Source organism: Lytechinus variegatus, chromosome 14 (genome assembly GCF_018143015.1).
Source record: "Lytechinus variegatus isolate NC3 chromosome 14, Lvar_3.0, whole genome shotgun sequence".
Classification (NCBI taxonomy): Eukaryota; Metazoa; Echinodermata; class Echinoidea; order Temnopleuroida; family Toxopneustidae; genus Lytechinus; species Lytechinus variegatus.
Window position 1 is genome coordinate 17,220,425 of NC_054753.1, and position 6,933 is coordinate 17,227,357.

The window sequence follows — 6,933 nt, forward strand, 5'->3', positions numbered from 1 at the left end:
ATACTTTGAAGAAATGTCGACAGCGCATAGACATAGATGGTAAAATCTGTGTCCTCCTCTGCAATCTGTATATGTAAATGTGTGCGTGTGTGTTCGTGGGATGGGCATGTGGGGGTGGGTGTGAATTTGTGTGTCTGTATTATTAACATTATATTATATTCATTCACATAGTTAGCTCATTTCGCCACCATCGAATAATCCAATATGGCCGGTAAGGTAAACGTTTATTGAATCCTAGTCATAATGGAGGAACATACACGGAGGAGTATACATTGTACATATAGGGAAATGAAGTTTTTTATCAGGAGGAAGCTACGCGGAAGAGTAGGGAAATGCAGTATCTTATCAGTAAATGGGATGAAAGGGGCAACAGAAAATTTGATAAAGCAAGGGACAGCGACAGGACCACCTTTTCTTCATTACAAAATATCCTTAACAAATTTTGCATATAGTTGCTATGAAAATCAAAATTCATTCAAAATCCTCGTCATTTCAAATCCTATTTCTAATGAATGAATGAATGTGAGTTTATGAAATGATGATACGAAAGGAGTAACATTTTGGGGGAAGATGTTACATGTAGTCTTTGAACGTGATAGGTACGTAAAGAGGGGAATTATGGTTATGACATTTTACTGTTTTTTCACTGAGTGGAATATATTCAAATTTTTATTATTCTGTTGTATAGCCGCTCAAAGTTTAGAGATAAAGATATCCTATCAGTAGAGGAGTAGAAGTGTAATTGTTATCTAGGACTGTCCATGGGTGGCGTGTACCCCGCCCTCATGGGGCTGATGACGACTCACGGGTTCAGATTGACCTCGTTTATATCTCGATTGTAATTAAACGTAGATTAAGCCCGATCACGAGTGGCAATACATTGGGAGCGTTGGCTTTGATTGCAATGAGACGTTTAGTGTTGGGGGCCCCCGTTGTAGAAATGTTACGATTAAATATACATAAATATATATCAAAATACAATAACAAGCAGTCAAAGACTGAAATGTGTGACTGTTTACATGTACAAAAAGAAATATCACAAAATATAAAGTAAACATTATAAATAAATATTCAAATGCAGTACAGATTCACATAGATGAAAAAGACATATATCATAAATAAATGCCAAAAGCCATAACATAATTACAATTAGGTGTCAACAATGAAGAAAAAGGGAGTGAAATATTGAGGATAAAAGAGGGGGAGGAGAGGAAAAGGATGAGAAAAGGGAAAGAAATAGAGATAAGTCAAAAGGAAAGGGAAAGCAAGAGGTGGAAACTGGAAAGAGAATAAGAGGCAAAAACTCATTATACAATACAAGACATTTATGGATGGTCACTAAAACTCAAGTTGAGTAGTAATTGAAGTGAGTCCAAAAAAAGGGAAAAAAGAGATGAGGATACAGACTCCCTGTAAACTGACGAATATTTTAACATTGTCATTATTATTACCATTTTTATTGGCATGCAAGAATTGTAAGCACTATGTTGATTCTTGTTATTTTTATCATTGCACATGAGGAGATTAATTTCAACTATTAAACGTGTGCAAGGCAAATCAAGCAAATCCTGGCAAAAAGTCGGGAAAATATTGCTCTATCAACACATCAAATCAAGTGCGACACACAATAAGGCAATTTTGATTGGTTAAAAATCAAAGGTGCGTTACTTTGATATCTGCAGTTGCATTTGATTACGAGCTGTTCTGCAACTGGCCCCAAATCGATTAAAGCTGTCAAGAACAGGAACTTAATTATTACTTGACGGTCAACAATTATAGATGATGATTAATTAGGTGCATCAATGCTTTATTTGATAACTCAATGGACTCTCTGACTTAATGAAGATCCTTTATTTAGGCGACACTTTTCATTCTCATTGTCTGACATTGAGTTTGTATTGTACTTAAATATTATGTCACTCCACACCTTTCACTGATAATTTATGAAGCGTCGATTCTTTATAGTGGTTGAGAATTTGTGTTGGAGCCTATTAGGAAGGTTCTTTTAAACCTACTAATAGTTCCAAAATTGAAATATGATGTACGTGTGTGTCCGCATTTGCATTTGTATGTTTGTTTGAAAGTGGAATAAATTGAGATAAACTGCAAGGCAAAACCAAATGTGACTGAGTATTTTAAAATGATTATGCGTGGTTCAAATTGATGCGTAGCTCTGCGAATCATCCTTAACATAGAACCAAAGTTCATAAGGTTTATTTCCATACATAAAAGATGTCAAAGGCACTGTAGACCAAGTATGCTTTTAAAGCCTCGTCAAGTACATGTATATATTACTAACTCGTTGAATGTGATTGAAGGTTTTGCTTTGAACATGGATGAGTGAAGTCGATAAAACCCTGGAATGAAAATAGACCGTCGACTGTGGAAAGCTTAGTCACATCCACGCAGTAATTGTCTCTTCCTTTCTCTATGGGGTAGGTCTAAGTAGGCCGAGCCTTTTCTGACGTCAGCCGGCACTGTCTAGGGAAGAGCTAGGCAGGGTGAGCTTTTCCTTTATGAGATTAGCTTAAGTCCCAACACCTGACTTATAGGATCAGTTTGTACTTTCTATTGTATTGCCCTTTGATTTGACCGCCCAGCCTACTTTGTCCAAATTTCTTATACCAAATGATATTGATAAAAACAGTAAAGCAAGAAATGTCATATTCAGGAGTTTGGTTTGTGAGGTGTAGGTTTTGATAAATGCTGGAATATAAGCTGATAAGAGAAAATTGTTGTTGAGAATTATATTACACAAATAAAATCCGGCAAAGAAATACAAATCTATAAAATACATAACTCTAAGCATTTACCAGCTTATGATGTGCACATACATGACGAAATAGCCCCACATGATCCAAAACTTAATTTTCAAAAATAAAAGTTTTTTTTGCATTGAAAAGACATGTATAACCAAGAATAGTATTTCATTTTCTTCTAAAGGAGGTGACAACATTTATTTAATTCATCATTGAACCATGAAAGATGATAACATCTATATAAGGCGTAGTTTAATTCAATTGGATGTGTCGTCACAGGGTACGTATTTTAACCTTTGATGGAATTCGTCACCACTCCGTTTCCCTCTTTCTGCTTTCAATAAAACTATCTTGACGTCACAGGGGACTTTTCCTGAAATAAGATTTAAGAAACAACTGCAGGGCAAGCGGAAACATAATATATCATGTGACTTAGCTTGAAATGGTTAAGTAGTGTTTATTAAAATCTAATAAAGAATATGCTTTAATGCACAATGTAACGATTCTCACTAACATAGCTACATGTATTATTAAAATTTTGCTTTGTGATATAAATAAACTGTAAACCACTCCAAGTTTTTTGACATTTCATTCGACCTTTCCAAATAGAGCAATTCGAAAGAACGGCTCTCATTGGCATTAAAAAACTCCCTTCATAGGTCTCTAGACTAGGGAATACTTCTTCCTGAATCTGTCAGCGTAATGGCATATTAATATCGTAACATGACAGGTTACTTCTTGAATTATCACGTGGAACATGTGGAAGTTAGCTCATTCCGTTCATACCTGGCTGAAGTTCGGATCCATTTAAAGATATTTTTTATCCGCTTGAACGAAACCAAACGGGGTACATTTCAGAAGTTATTGATATCAGATCCTTCAGGAATATCTTGATTGCCATTTGTAAATTAATCCATTGATATCAAAATGCAGGATGATTTTAAATGCGGTAAAAATAGCACTCTAAAAAGATTAAAAGGGAACTAGTATGTTTGCTGTGTAACTTTCCTCCATATTGAGCAAAATGCAAGCTTAAAGGGTAAATTTCAATGTAACAGTACGTAAAATTTAAAAAGTATTTCGTATCATTTCACATAGGAAGCATACACGTTACCAGTTTACCCCATATTTGGTTAACCGTTTTTTAGAGTGAAAGCTCTCGAAATTCTTGGATATTATGTTTGGATTAAAAAGGAAAATAGAATATTTAGCGACTTCTAAAATGCATCTGATGAAATTCCAAATGCTCGTATTCGTACGTAAATTAGGGAAGGGGTAGGGCATGAGCGACCGCCCTTTATTATTTTTATTACTGGCAAGAAAATAAGGAAAAAAAGGGGTGAAGAATAAAAGAAGAGATAGATGACTATCAAAGGTCTGAGTCGTGTAATTCTGTAGTCAACCCGAGAAAGTGCCGTTTTCTTAAAAGGGAAATCTTGGCTATTATGATTTGAACCGATACAGAAAAATCAGACAAACAAAATAATGAAAAATTGATGAAAATCAGACAAAGAATAACAAAGTTATGGCATTATGTTTTCATGATTATTCAATGAGCAAATTGATGATGTCACATCCCAACTTGTTCTTTTGTAATTTATTATATGAAATTTAGTTGAGTCGGAAATGGGGGTTCCCGTGCACTATCGTGATATATTTCAACCAACGTTTTTGTATTGCCTGACGTGAATCTTGATGTGACCTTGCCAAATCGTGTCCAATGGGGTTCAACATTGGCAATTCTGGCGACCATCTTAGATTTTTCATGAAAATGAATTATTTTCATATTTTTTCCACAGACAATGGGAAAATCTTAAATGAATACTCGTTTCACTATGGTTCAGATTGTAGAAATCGATTGAAATCGTTTTCTGGACAGTCCGAATAACATATTTTTTTAAAGAAAATTTACGCAAAACTTTTAATGCTTTTTGTCAAAAAATTGCATGTAAATTGATATCCGTCTGTTTTATCATAAATATCAAAAACTAATGTAAAATATCAGCAGAGGATATATTAACGAAAATATTGAAATACTCCGTGAGAGAATATTAATGTCTTAATTTGCTTAGAGGACAAAAACCTCTAAGCGTAATACTTGATGTTGTGATCAAATGACAGCATAAAGCAACCTCCGTGTCTAGGTCGCTATAATGATACCGACTACAGTGTGATATCTGGCACGCCTTTCTAGAGTGTAGAATGAATTAAATCGCTCTGGCATCGCCTTTCTTGGTGGACTAACACGCAGAAATGCATATAATGTGCGTAGCGATGGAAAATGACAAGTACATGATATATGGGGATGAGAGCAAAAGGCTTTTTATACAATTAAAAGCAACTACCGAAGTCACACACCCCTTTCCTTATACCTATTTATGGGAAAATATAACATTTTAGAGCCCCACTTAAGTAAAAAAAAAAAAGCGTGTCTGCTATGCAGTGGAGCCAATTTTATTGTTTTGAAACCATTTTGAGAGGAAAGAATAGATAAAGAAGTGCTGGCACATAGAAGCCTACTCCCTCAGGTGGCAGCAGAAGTCAACCACCCTTTCTACGTAATTTGCCTATTTATTGGAAAATCTGCCAATTAAGAGCCCCCATTGAGCCAAAAGGTGTTTTTGTCAAAGAGCTAGCCAGTTTCATTGTCTTAAATCCACTTGGAAAAGAAAGAGTTTTTTTTTCTTTATCACCTGCATGTGCATATAAAGAAGTTCTGGTAGAGCAAAGTCTACCGCATCAGGTGGCTTCCGAATTCACCATCCCTTTTCTGTATCTTTTCTTTTTATGGGAAATGTTGCCATTTTGAAGCGTCCATTGGTGCAAAAAGCATTTCTGCTATGTAATAAAGCCACATGTAAGTTTTTGAAACTACTTGGAGACGATAGAGTAGACTATCTTCTATCAGCTACATATAAAGACGTGCTCGTACACCAAACCCTACCCCCTTCAGGTGTTGCCAAAGTCTCCCCACCTTTTTGCAAGTTTTCCCTCTTTCTTAAAAAAAAATTGGCAGTATTTGAGCAGCCATTTTGGCCTCAATGGGGGCTCCAAATTGGCAGATTTTCCCATTAATAGACAAAAAAGGAACATGAGTGGATGACTTCGGCAGCCCCCTTAGTGGGTAGGCTTTGCTGTACCAGCACTTCTTTATATGTAGCTCATAAAGAAAAACCTACTCTTCATCTCCAAGTCGGGTTTCAAGGAAATGAAAGTGGCTTGCTATAATAGAAGAAACATCTTTTGGCCTCAATGGGGGCTCCAAATTGGCAGATACTCCCATAAATAGGCAAAATACAGAAAATGGGTGGATGAATTTTAGCAGCCTCCTGAGGGGCAGGCTTTGCTGTGTCAGCATTTATCTATACGTAGCTGATAGAAAATAATCCCACTATTTTGTCTCCAAGTGGTTTCAAAATGATAAAAGTGGCTTTACTGCGTAGCAGAAACACTTTTTTTTGCCTCTATGGGGGCTCCAAAATGGCAAATTTTTCCATAATATGGAAAAGGGGGTTGGACGACTTATGCAGCCTCCGGGGGGGGGGGGAGGGTAGGCTTCGTTGTGCCAGCACTCCTTCATAATTATGTAGCTGATAGTGAGAACCTACTTTTTGTCTCCAAGTGGTATTAAGAAAATGAAAGTGGCCTGCTATATAGCAGAAACACATTTTGACCTCAATGGAGGCTCCAAATGACACATTTTCCATAAATATGTAAAGTACGGAAAAGAGGTGTGCCAGCTCCTTTTAATTACGTAGCTAATCAAGGAAAGTCTAATATCTCTTCTCCAAGTGGTTTCAAATTAATACAATTGAGTTTACTGCAAAGCAGAAACGCTTTTTGCCTCAAAAGGGGGGCAATTTTTGGAGGATTTCGTCTGCGAAAAAAAATTGACAAGCAAAAAAAAAGGTTTTCAACCCAAACAAAAGGATTTCTTACAAGCAAAAAAAAAGTCTTCAGGTTCAAAAGAGGGGGCACACGTGTATTTTCATTGCATTTTTGCATTACAAATTATTAATTGGTTTTTCAATTGGGGGGGGGGGCACGTTGTGACTCGTCAGGGGGGCAGTCTGCCCCCTTAGGCACGCTAGTGGCTGTAGGCTTTGCCGTGCCAACACAAATTTTTAGCTAATAAAGAAAAGTCTTTGCTTTCGTTTCCAAGACATTTCAAGCA